We start from the raw sequence: 12,974 nt of genomic DNA, 5'->3' as shown, positions 1-12,974 counted from the left end.
CATTTACCACTGCAACAAAAAGAATAAAATACCTAGGAATAAACATACCTAAGGAGACAAAAGACCTGTATGCAGAAAACTATAAGACACTGATGAAAGAAATTAAAGATGATACCAACAGATGGAGAGATATACCATGTTCTTGGATTGGAAGAATCAACATTGTGAAAATGACTCTACTACCCAAAGCAATCTACAGATTCAATGCAATCCCTATCAAACTACCAATGGCATTTTTCACAGAACTAAAACAAAAAGTTTCACAATTTGTATGGAAACACAAAAGACCCCAAATACCCAAAGCAATCTTGAGAAAGAAAAACGGAGCTGGAGGAATCAGACTCCCTGACTTCAGACTACTACAAAGCTACAGTAATTGAGATAGTATGGTACTGGCACAAAAACAGAAATATAGATCAATGGAAGAGGATAGAAAGCCCTTAGGTAAACCCACACACATATGGTCACCTTTTCTTTGATAAAGGAGGCAAGAATATACAATGGAGAAAAGACAGCCTCTTCAATAAGTGGTGCTGGGAAAACTGGACTGTAAAAGAATGTAAAAGAATGAAATTAGAATACTCCCTAACACCATACACAAAAATAAACTCAAAATGGATTAAAGAACTAAATGTAAGGCCAGACACTATCAAACTCTTAGAGGAAAACATAGGCAGAATACTCTATGACATAAATCACAGCAAGATCCTTTTTGACCCACCTCCTAGAGGAATGGAAATAAAAACAAAAATAAACAACTGGGACCTAATGAAACTTAAAAGCTTTTGCACAGCAAAGGAAACCATAAACAAGACGAAAACAACCCTCAGAATGGTAGAAAACATTTTCAAATGAAGCAACTGACAAAGGATTAATCTCCAAAACATACAAGCAGCTCATGAAGCTCAGTATCAAAAAAACAAACAACCCAATCCAAAAATGGGCAGAAGACCTAAAGAGACATTTCTCCAAAGAAGATATACAGATTGCCAACAAACACATGAAAGGATGCTCAATATCACTAATCATTAGAGAAATGCAAATCAAAATCACAATGAGCTATCACCTCACACCAGTCAGATTGGCCATCAACAAAAAATCTATATACAATAAATGCTGGAGAGGGTGTGGAGAAAAGGGAACCCTCTTGCACTGTTGGTGGGAATGTAAATTGATACAGCCACTATGGAGAACAGTATGGATGTTCCTTAAAAAACTAAAAATAGAACTACCATATGACACAGCATTCCCACTACTGGGCATGTACCCTGAGAAAACCATAATTCAAAGAGTATCATGTACCACAATGTTCATTGCAGCTCTAATTACAATAGCTAGGACATGGAAGCAACCTACGTGTCCATCGACAGATGAATGGATAAAGACGATGTGGCACATATATACAATGGAATATTACAGAGCCATAAAAGAAATGAAATTCAGTTATTGGTAGTGAGGTGGATGGACCTAGAGACTGTCATACAGAGGGAAGTAAGTCAGAAAAACAAATACCGTATGCTAATACATATATATGGAATTAAAAAAAAAAAAAGTTTCTGAAGAACCTAGGGCTGGGACCGGAATAAAGTCACAGACGTAGAGAATGGACTTGAAGACACGGGGAGGGGGAAGGGTAAGCTGGGACAAAGTGAGAGTGGCATGTACATATATACACTATCAAATGTAAAATAGATAGCTAGTGGGAAGCAGATGCATAGTACAGGGAGATCAGCTTGGTGCTTTGTGTCCACCTAGAGGGGTGGGATAGGGAGGAGGGGAGGGAGATGCAAGAGGGAGGAGATATGGGGATATATGTATATGTATAGCTGATTCACTTTGTTATACAGCAGAAACTAACACACCATTGTGAAACAATTATACTCCAATAAAGACGTTAAAAAATATATTCAGTTAAGGCAAAGATATTCATATCCTGTGATCCAAGAAAAAAAAAAAAAAGAAATACACCAGATCGTGAGGCTATCCAACAAACTGGGTAACCTGAAACAAATGAATAAATTCCTAGAAACATGCAACCTACCAAGACTGAACTACAAAGAAGTAGAAATCTGAACAGACTAATAATGGTTAAGGAAACTGAATTTGAATTCAAAAACCCCCCAGCACAGAAATCCCAGGACCAAATGGCTTCACTGGTGAATTCCACCAAACATTTAAAGAAGAATAAACATCAATTCTTCTCAAATACTTCTAGAAAATTGAAGAGGAGGGAATGCTTCCAAAATCATTTTACAAGACCAGCATTACCCTGATACCAAAACCAGATAATACCACAAGAAAAGACTACAAACTAATATCTCTGATGAATATAGTAGCAAAAATTCTCAAAATAATAACAAACCAAATTGAATAACACATCAGAAGGATCATACAGCTTAATCATGTGGATTTATCCCTGGGTGCAAGGATGCTTCAATGCAGGCAAATCAATAACTGTGATATATCACATTAATAGAATGAAAAATAAAAACCATATTATCTCAATAGATGCAAAAAAAAGCATTTCAAATTATATTCTTTCATGATCAAAACCTTCACCATATTGAGTACAGAAGGACCATACCTCAACATAATAAAGACCATATATGACAAACCCACAGCTGACATCATACTCAACAGTGAAAGACTGAAAGTTTTTCCTCTAAGATCAGGAATAAGACAAGGGTGCCCATTCTTACCACTCTTAGTCAGCAGGGTACTGCTAGTCCTAGCTAAAGCAAGTAGGCAAGACAAAGAAATAAAAAGCATCTAAATTGAAAAGGAAGAAGTAAAATTGACATGAATTGCAGATAGCATGTTCTTAAATATAGAAAATCCAAGAGGTTAAACCAAAAAGTTGTTGGAACTAATTAACAAATTCAGTAAGTTTGTAAGCTATAAAATCAACATACAAAAATCAGTTTCATTTCTGTACACTAACAACAAAATATCTCCAAGAGAAATAAAGAAAACTATCTCACTCACAATAGCATCAAAACCAATAAAATACTTAGAAATAAATTTAACTGAGGGGGGTGAAAGATCTCTGAAAACTGTAAGACTCTGATGAAAGAAAGTGAAGAAAACACAAGCAAATGGAAATATATCCCATGTTCATGGATTAGAAGAATTAATATTGTTAAAATGTCCATACTACCCAAAGCCATCTATAGATTCAATGCAATCTCTGTGAAAATTTCAATGGCATTTTTCAGTGAAATAGAAAAAACAATCCTAAAATTCATATAGAATAACAAAAGATCCTGAATAGCCAAAATCATCCCGAGAGAGAACAAAGAAGAACAAATCACACTTCCTGCTCTCAAAATATATTACAAAGCTATAGTAATTAAAACAGAATGGTACTGGTATAAAAACAGACACAAAGCATAGAGTCCAGATTTATTCCTGCATATATAGTCAACTAATATTTGACAAGAGAGCCAAGGACACTCAGTGGGGAAAGGATAGTCTCCTTAAAAAATGGTGCCGGGGGGCTTCCCTGGTGGTGCAGTGGTTAAGAATCCACCTGCCAATGCAAGGGACACAGGTTCGAGCCCTGGTCCGGGAAGATCCCACATGCTGCGGAGCAACTAAGCCCGTGTGCCACAACTACTGAGCCTGCGCTCTAGAGCCTGCGTGCCACAACTACTGAAGCCTGTGCGCCTACAGCCCGTGTTCCGCAACAAGAGAAGCCACCGCCATGAGAAGCCCGTGCACCATAACGAAGAGTATCCCCGCTCGCTGCAACCAGAGAAAGCCAGTGCGCAGCAACGAAGACCCAATGCAGCCAAAAATAAATAAATAAATTTATTTAAAAAAAAAATGGGGCTTCCCTGGTGGCGCAGTGGTTGAGAGTCCGCCTGCAAATGCGGGGGACACGGGTTCGTGCCCCGGTCCGGGAGGATCCCACATGTCGCGGAGGGGCTAGGCCCATGAGCCATGGCCACTGAGCCTGTGCGTCCGGAGCCTGTGCTCCGCAAGGGGAGAGGCCACAACAGTGAGAGGCCCGCGTAATGCAAAAAAAAAAAAAAAAAAAAAAAAATGGTGCTGGGAAAGTTGAATAACCACATGCAGAAAATAAAATTGGACTCCTATTTTACACCATTTACAAAAATTAACTCAAAATGGATTAAACACTTCTGATACTGTGGAACTCCTAGAAGAAAATATAGGGAAGAAGCTCCTTGACATTGGCCTTGGCAATGATTTTCTTTTTTAATAAGACATCAAAAGCACAAGCAAAAATCAGCAAGTGGGACTAGATCAAACTTTAAAAATGTGCACAGCAAAAGAAATAATCAACAAAATGAAAGGTAACCTTTGGAATGGGAAAAAAAATATTTGCAAATCACAGATAAGGGGTTAATACCCAAAATATAAAAGGAACTCATCCAAATCAATAGCAAAAAAAAAAAAAAACAATGCTCATTAAAAATTGGACATTTTTTCAAAGAAGACATACAAATTGCCAACAGATATATGAAAAGGTGCTCAATACATCACTAATCATCAGGGAAATGTAAATCAAAAGCACAATGAGATGTCACCTCATACCTGTTAAAATGACTATCAAAAGAAGATAAGAGATAACAAGCATTGGCAAGGATGTAGAGAAAAGGGAACCTTTGTGCACTGTTGATGGGAATGTAAACTGGTGCAGCCACTATGGAAAACAGTATGAGGATTCCTCAAAAAATTACAAATATAACTACCACACAATGCAGCAATCCCATTTCTGGGTATATACTTAAAGAAAATGAAATCAGAATCTCAAAGGGCTAGGAGAGATCCTATGTTAAATGCAGCATTGCTTACAATAGTCAACATATGGAAACAACCTAAATGTCTATCTTTGGATGAATGGATAAAGAAGATGTGGTATGTATAAACAGTGAAATATTATTCTGCATGAGAAAGAAATCCTGCCATTTGTGACAACATGGATGAACCCTGAGGGAATTATGCCAAGTGAAATAAGTCAGACAAAGGATAAAAACAGTATGATACCACTTATATGTGAAATCTAAAAAAGCTGATCTCACAGAAACAGAGAGTATAATGGTGGTTGCCAGGAGCTTAGGGGTGGGGAAAATGAGAGGATGTTGGTCAGAGGATACAAATTTCCATTATAGTTAATGATATTATATTATAATCATGAAAGGTGCTAAGAGAGTAAATCTTAAATGTTCTAACCAAAAAAAAAAAAAAAGTAAACATGTGAGATGATGGAGGGGTTCACTACCTCTCTTGTAATTATTTCACAATATATGTGTGTATGAAATCATCACATTGCACACCTTAAACTTACACAATGTTATATGTCAATTATATCTCAATAAAGCTGGAAAAAAATAGGGAATCACCAACAAAGCTGTCATCGAGTTAGAACTCAAAGTATTAATAGGACTCAAAGCAACTGACAGTGGCATACCTTGAAGCTAGCAGAAGCCAGTGGATTTGATGAATGTTAACTACTTGATTCAAGCCAGATAAAACATGAGCACTCCAACAGAACTTTCTGTGATAATAGAAACGTTCTATATTTGTCCTGCCCAAAATGGTAGCCACTAGACACATGTATCTCTTGAGTATTTGAAATAGGGCTAGTGTGACCAAACATAAAAATTTAATTTTATTCAATAGTCACCAATATAGGTTTAAATTTAAATAGCCCCATGTGGCGAGAGTTACTATACTGAACAGAGAAGCTCAAGAGAAACAGTGACCCAGACAAAGCCCAAGGGAAAATATTTGTGGACTAGTCAGATATATTAATAAGTAAAGAATGTAGAAATACTTTCAAGCAAAACTTACCTGCTTTTCATAAAGGCAACCAAAATAGCCTTGTACAAGGTGTTGAAATGATAATTCCACAAACTTTGTGGCCATGTAATGTATAAACAAACATCTGGCAACTGCCATACAGAAAGAGACAATCCCCTAGGCAGTCGAGGTGGAGATGGAGTAAGGTGGGGAAAATGCAAGTCAAGTCAACCAGAGAGCTCATGGTAAGGCTGGTGGTGTCCCAGGGACTTGCAAAGACTTGGAGAGTCAGATTTCTCCAGGAGGCTGTCACCTAACAAAGATGAGTATGGGTAGATGCTAACAGGAATGTTAAAAGAGATTTCACATATGCAGGAAGCTGGCTTAACGAAAAGAACTGTATCAATCTTGCATCACTGTAAGTCCTGCTGTGGCCTTCGATGTCAAGCCATAAAATTGGTTCCCTGGAAATGAGAACCCCTCTTGCTTTCTCTGATTTCTCAAACTGTGTGTGTGTGCTGGGGGTGGGGTGGGGGGTCATGGAAAAAAACTGAGGAAGGCAAAACAAGGAAAAAGCAAGAAATCCAAAGGAGAAGATCAGAAACAGGAAACAGAAATTTAAAAATAATTTAAAAAATAGTGAGAGGCAATAAAATGCTCATAAGGAGATGGGATGCTCCCAGGGAGAAAATGATGAAAAACCAGAGGGGGGAGAATAGGTCACAAGGACCTCTGTGAACTTATGTAGAAAATCACAAATTACAGGCATCCTAGGAGCTACAATGCTACACAGAAAACTACTTGCTATTAAATAAAAGGAGGGAAGGGAGAAAGGAGTCCGGAGAGTGATACAATAAACCAAGACCAAAATAAAACAAAACAAAAGCTAGGAAACTTGACCTAGAATTTGACAGCAGTGAGTTACTTAACGCAGAAAAAATAAAAATGACTAACAAGTGTACTCGCACAATGGGCTGAGACAAAACTGAATATATTAACACAGATATTGGTAACTCGGAGGAACTACTTATAATCAATTTCTTGCGAACACTGTAGTTCAAATGAAAACAAAACAAAACAAAACCTGAAGTATAAGCTATGCTTCTAAATGCAGTCCCATCACATAGCAGTCGTTCAAAACAGAACAGGCTTACCAGGGCAGGGAAAGAGACAAATTCCATCTCACAACACACCAAGAAGGAAGGTGTTTATTGAAAGTACCAACTTTAGCACTGATGTTTTGCACCTTGAGATTAGTGATTTTTGAATCACTTCCTAAGGTATTACTATGACTGTGCATTCAGCAATGTCAGCTGAGATATAATTTGCCGAACTAGTGCAACTCTCATCTCTCACACAGGTTCAGATCAAGAGTTCTCTCTCTACCAAGATTTTTTTTTTTTTCCTTCCTAGAAAAGATTCCAACAAAAAATAGTGTCATTTCCTTTGCTTGGTCACAGTCACATTTTGGTATAAGTTGGACTGGGTCAAAGCAGAGAATCTGAGAGGAGATATACAATTAAAGTCCCCAAGTACATTTAGTAGCCGACGCTAACTCAGGGTTAATAGTGTGATTCAAGGCAAACAGTCTGAGCTGTGGAAATGGAGTTTAGATTTGGTTTCATACCAACTCGTAGCCTTGTAGACTTAAATTTAACATGAAGTGCTCCAATTACCTCTTTTATAGAACATCAAAAGAAGAAATTTCTGCTAAGGAAGAATTTAAGAGAACTGAGGAAGGACAAAGGGCTGATTAGTGACAAAGACACAACTGAAGTTTCTGATCCCACTTGATTATTCAGTGTGCACCACATGTGATGAAGTTCATTTTTCCACTTAAGAATTGGAAACTTCCCAAAAGGGTTAGCAAGAGAAAACCATCACTAGCGTAAGCAAGCACAGATATATCAAGCCAAGTGTAGCTCATCAACCCCGAGCTTTATATAACATTTTATTCACTATGTGAGATGTTTTTCCCCTAAAAAAAATATCTCTTCTTTAGCATTCTGGTCCCACAAGATACACCTTGAAGAAAGGCTTTCACAGATCAAATATGGTAGGAAATTTCAATTACTAAATTCTCTTTCAGGATATTTACCAAGGCAGGAGCACATTAAAGACTCTGAGAAGTTCTGAAGTAAAGAAATCAGATTTTGCCCCAACATTCTCCCAAAATGTTTTTGGCCTTGGAACCACTTTTCCTTTGTTCTCTATATAAAACCCCAATTCTTATTGTATATCTAGAGTCCCATGGGAGATTCAGGAAATACTCAGGTACCCCTAAGATAATTACACCGTAAGACTCTTAACACATAGCAGGTATGTGAAAAGATAGCAGAAGAGACCAAATACTCCTCAGACTTAGCTTTTCACTGGCAGAAAAAAAGGGGGGGAAAAACTAGTGTTTATTGCCATCTGCTGTGTAGCGGAATTCCATTAGGAGCTTTTCAGTGGCAGTAAATCATCACAACAATTCTATGGTTTGTATCAACATTCTCTTACTTGCAGAAGAGGACACCAAAGTTCAGGAATATCCCACTCAGCCCACTCAAGGTCATATGGTCAAGAGATGACAAGGCAGGGATTTGGAAGGCTTGCGCTCCATTCCCTGTATCACACAGGTGTAGTCTTGCCACAGATTATGCAGATTTCTGTAAAACTAAACCATTCTGAAAAAGTTGTCCTGTGTGACATCCCAATATTGTTAATGATTTCCCTCTGTTTCCAACTGTCCGCTTAGTATAATGAAGTAAACCATTTAAATGGAAATTCAAACTTGCTCTATGACCTTGTCTTTGTTAGAATATGCCAAAGTAAATCAACATGAGATTTTTGGATGGCACGCCGTTTATTAAACAACGGCATGCCAAGACAGAAAACCCTATAGAAACTTAAATATACTGCTACAGAACTTCAGATATCAGTTTGTAGTACAAGTTTCTAGGTTACAAGAAACATGCAAGAGGATTCGTTGGGTTTAAGAAACCCAACAACAGGAAAACAGGCAACATTTTGGCCTAAGCTACAACACTAAAGAAAACTCAAGCCATCTTCCATCTCTTTCTGACATCTGAGTCACTCTACACGGGTTTCCTTTGTATTCCTTGCTACGTGAAAGGAAACAGCTACCAGTAACTCTCTAGCAAATCTCTCATATGTTGTGAGACCAAGTAGATTCAAAATGGAATCTGAGCTACAGTTCTAAATTCTTTAAGGAAAGGCCCCAACTTGGGTGCAATCTTCCATGGGGACTCTAACATGGACATGGCCAATGGAAACCCCATAATATGGAATGGGAAAAAGCAATCTTCACACAGGATGTGTGGGCGGTGCCACTAAGGCAACAAACACAATCTATAAAGACTTGCCCAAAAGCACACTAAGCCCTTCAAGAGAAAATCCACATGATAATATTCAAGTGACTTTTAACTAGGAAGATGGGGGTCGGGGGTGGGGGGGAAGAGAGTATAGTTTTAAATGAAAAGTAGAGAAATCTATCATGCTGTTGCAACAAAAATAACCCAACTTATGCTAAAGTTATAAAAAGGAGAAAGGGAAAAACTTTTCACACCTGCAACAGTATTATTAAAACATGACAGGATGGTTGGAGTTTGTCAGAATTAAGGGTCACCTGCTGTTACACATTTCACCCTCATCCCAATCCCAGCCCTTGAAAAGAAAGCTGAAGGAATTTTCACCGAGACAAAATCAAGCAGAGGATGGATCTGCCAAAGACTATTTATTCTACTCTGGAAGAAATATTGTAAAGTCCTGTTGCTAACAGCTTCGTTTTGATTTTGATTCCATTTTTTGTTTTAGGCATTTAGAGTGATGTATATTTTATTTTTAAATTCTGTTAGAAAAGGAGGACATTCATTCTAAGGACGCAGAGAGGTCTTCGTGTCTGAGTTGGTGTTGATGCTTTCAGAGAAATTAATGAATGTTTCTTTTTCAGAACCTAAGTACAAGACCAAATTTAAAATCTGGAATTCAAATCTGCATCCAGGCAGACCCAAAATAATTTTCACAATCCCTCTTTAAATTACTAGATTGCAAGATTAAATATAGAGCATCAAGTACCCTGATATTACTTTATATTGCATTTACAAAATTTAAAATACTCTATATATTTTAAATAAACTAAGCAACTACTTTTATTTGATGATCCTAAAATTTCTTTTATTTCTTATTTTAAAATATGATTTAGGAAGAAAAATTACAATCTCTTTAAACTACTATAAATTAAACTTCCACGTGATGAGGCTCCTTACCAAGCATCGATGTGAAGTAACAAAATAAAGAGCTCTATGAATATTATGTTTAATCTCCATAATGATTCTACAGATTACAGATTGTTATCTTCATCTTAAAGCTAGGAAGACCTAGGTTTAGGTAAAGGAACTCCTCAAGGACATATAGCTAAGAGACTGAGAGTCAGAACCATCCCTGTTATCAGTGACATCTACAGAACAGAGGAACAGAGGTTAGGATGTTAGTAAAGATCTATTAATAAGTACGAAGCCTCTTTGTAATAATGAAAATTAAAACTTGATGCAGTTGTGACTTGCTCTCATATTGACAAGTTGAAATGTTTCAGAGCATTCCTTCAGCATTTATTGATGTTAATTTCTATTTCCATAGCTCTTCATAGCCTATAAAGAATTATCACTTTATTTAACTCTGATACTATTATACCCTTCATATCTTAACTGGTATTGATTAATCTATTCCATATGTCACTCCAAAAGCGATTTGAGGTGTATTCTATCCTTGATACATAGCCTTCCATTGTGTCCAAGTTGCTGTTACTTCCCTCATATGCCTGGGTCTCAGCAACCCTACACATCCAGGTAGAAACCCTCTTGTACCCACTGCTATGATTTAAAAAAAAAAAAATCAGAAATATGCGAGAGTATAGATATATGACACCACAAAATCCCCAGCGAAAGAGAAACATTTTGTTGAGCTGTGTTCCTCCAGGCTTGCGAGGAAGCAGCAACTGTTCTTGCAATATACCTAAAGCCAACAACACCAAGAAGGATGGGTTCTGTCAGAGCAGCACCTATCTGCACCTTCAAATAGTGTAAGACACGCCAGCAGACCGTGCTCATTCACAGTTAGCTGCATCTAGTCATAGTACGCAAGATCTTCATTGATGTTCTTTCTTTTAGAAAACTTGCTCAAAAGGGTCACTAAGTTCTTCTTTTATTCTCCTTGCATGGGGGCGTGGGGTGAATAAAAAGCAGAAAATTAAAACCAAAGAAAATATTGAAGGAAGTTTCTCCCTTCTTAAAGAGGTCTTACCAATGACTACCTTTTCCATCCATTTAAGCAAAAAATGGATGCAGACCTTCATCTTTTATGGTTTCTCATAGAAGGTATCTCCTTCAACACAACCAGTTGAAAAGTAAAATACCTAGAAGAACTTGGGGGGGGTGAGTATTGTTTTGGTGCTGTGTTTTGTTTGGGGTACACACCATCACTAGCAAGTTTGACTGATACGGTCCTCAATCAAATCAGATGGACCTAAAAACTCCACGGACTTGACCAGACTCCAGAGACCCCCTGGGGACATACCAACAATCACAGCAAAGGCTCAAGTGTCCCATGTCACACTCACGCTTTTCAAAACTTGACAAAATCTAAGTTTTAACACAATGATTAAACGATCTTAACACTCCCCTCCCATCCAAACACTCTTTCCAAACCAACCCCAACTTTGTCCAATCACTTACTCAGAAACAACAAAAAAAACTTTCCTTTGGGACTTGAGTCTGATCCTAGTTCTTTTTTTTTTTTTAATAAACTTTTAAATTTTGGAATAGTTTTAAATCTACAAAAAAAAAAAGTGAAGGTAGTACAGAGTTCCCATATACCTCACCATCCATCCAGTTTCCAGTGTTATTAACATCTTTCATTTGTACAGTAGAGTTGTCACAATTATTAAACCACCACTGATACATTATTATTAAATCCATACTTTATTCACATTTGCTTAGCTTTTAACCTAACACACCCCCTTCTTTGCCCCCAGGATATCACATTTAATATTGCTCATTATGTCTCCTTAGGCTCCTGTTGGCTGTGAGAGTTTATCCAAATTTTCTTGTGCCCGATGGCCTTGATAGTTTCAAGAAGTAACGGTCAGGTATTTTGTAGAGTGTCCCTCAACTGAGAGCTGTCTGCTCTCTTTCTCATGATTAGATTGCGGTTATGGTTTTTGGGCAAGAACACCACAGAGGTAAAATGCTATTGTTATCACATCATATAGAGGGTACATACTATCAACATGACTTGCTACCACTGATGTTAATTGTGGTCATCTGGCTCAGGTAGAGTTTTTAAGGTTTCTGCTCTCTGAAGTTACTACTTTCCTCCCATTTGCAAACTGTTCTCTTTGGACAAACATACTATCTATGTTCCATACTTAAGGAATGGAGAGGTATGCTCCACCTCCTTGAGGGCAGAATATCTACATAAATTATCTGGAATTCTTCTGCATAGATTTGTCCACTTCCATTTACTTATATCCATATTTACCCACATATTATACTTTGTGTTATAATCCAATACTACTTTATTGCTCAGAGTGATCCATCTTTGGCTACTGAGAGTTCTTTGAGTCAGGTCCTGTGTCCTTTTGCCATACACCCATTACTGTGAATTTATCTGTTTTATTTTTTGAGCACTTTCTTATTTACTGCCACTACAAGACACTCCAGGATTATCTTGTACATTTCTTGCCCCAGTCCTAGAATCAGCCATTTCCTCAAGGAGGTCTGGTTCCTCTTATGGTAACATGGCATAGGAAATCAAGATCTGTTAGGTGGTCTTGTCGCTCCAAGGATATCTTTACTTCTAGGCACTCTCAGCTGGCCAGCAAGAAAATGTATGGGAGTATTCTGATCTATGCATATACATATATCTGTAAATATCAATATCTCTATATGTGATCATCAGTACCTATATTAAGCTAACTAGAGTTGGATGTCTCCAATCCTAATTAATTACCACATGGGTCATTCCCAGCCTCTCCCCTTGCATATCTGTAACCTCCTACTCCAATGCTGACAACCCTGGTTCCCACCATTCCCTATCCATTTACTTAATTGTTCAATTATAGTATACATATATAGTGGTTTCAGAATTGTTAACCTGTAACCCCATGAAAAACAACTTTATCAACTGGCATATAGTAGTTATGTACA

At 37.5% G+C, this 12,974-nt stretch overlaps 1 protein-coding gene across 2 annotated transcripts in view; it reads right to left on the bottom strand.

Annotated features, from left to right (window-relative positions):
• The window catches only part of FHIT (fragile histidine triad diadenosine triphosphatase), a gene marked incomplete at both ends in the record, with an annotated part of 788,392 nt that overhangs the window by 433,873 nt on the left and 341,545 nt on the right, over window positions 1-12,974 (bottom strand). The gene's annotated exons all lie outside the window — the stretch shown is intronic.

Source organism: Hyperoodon ampullatus, assembly GCF_949752795.1.
Source record: "Hyperoodon ampullatus genome assembly, chromosome: 10".
In the NCBI taxonomy this organism is placed as follows: domain Eukaryota; kingdom Metazoa; phylum Chordata; class Mammalia; order Artiodactyla; family Ziphiidae; genus Hyperoodon; species Hyperoodon ampullatus.
The sequence above is the reverse complement of the archived record's forward strand: the minus strand, read 5'-3'. Positions and strand labels throughout refer to the sequence as shown.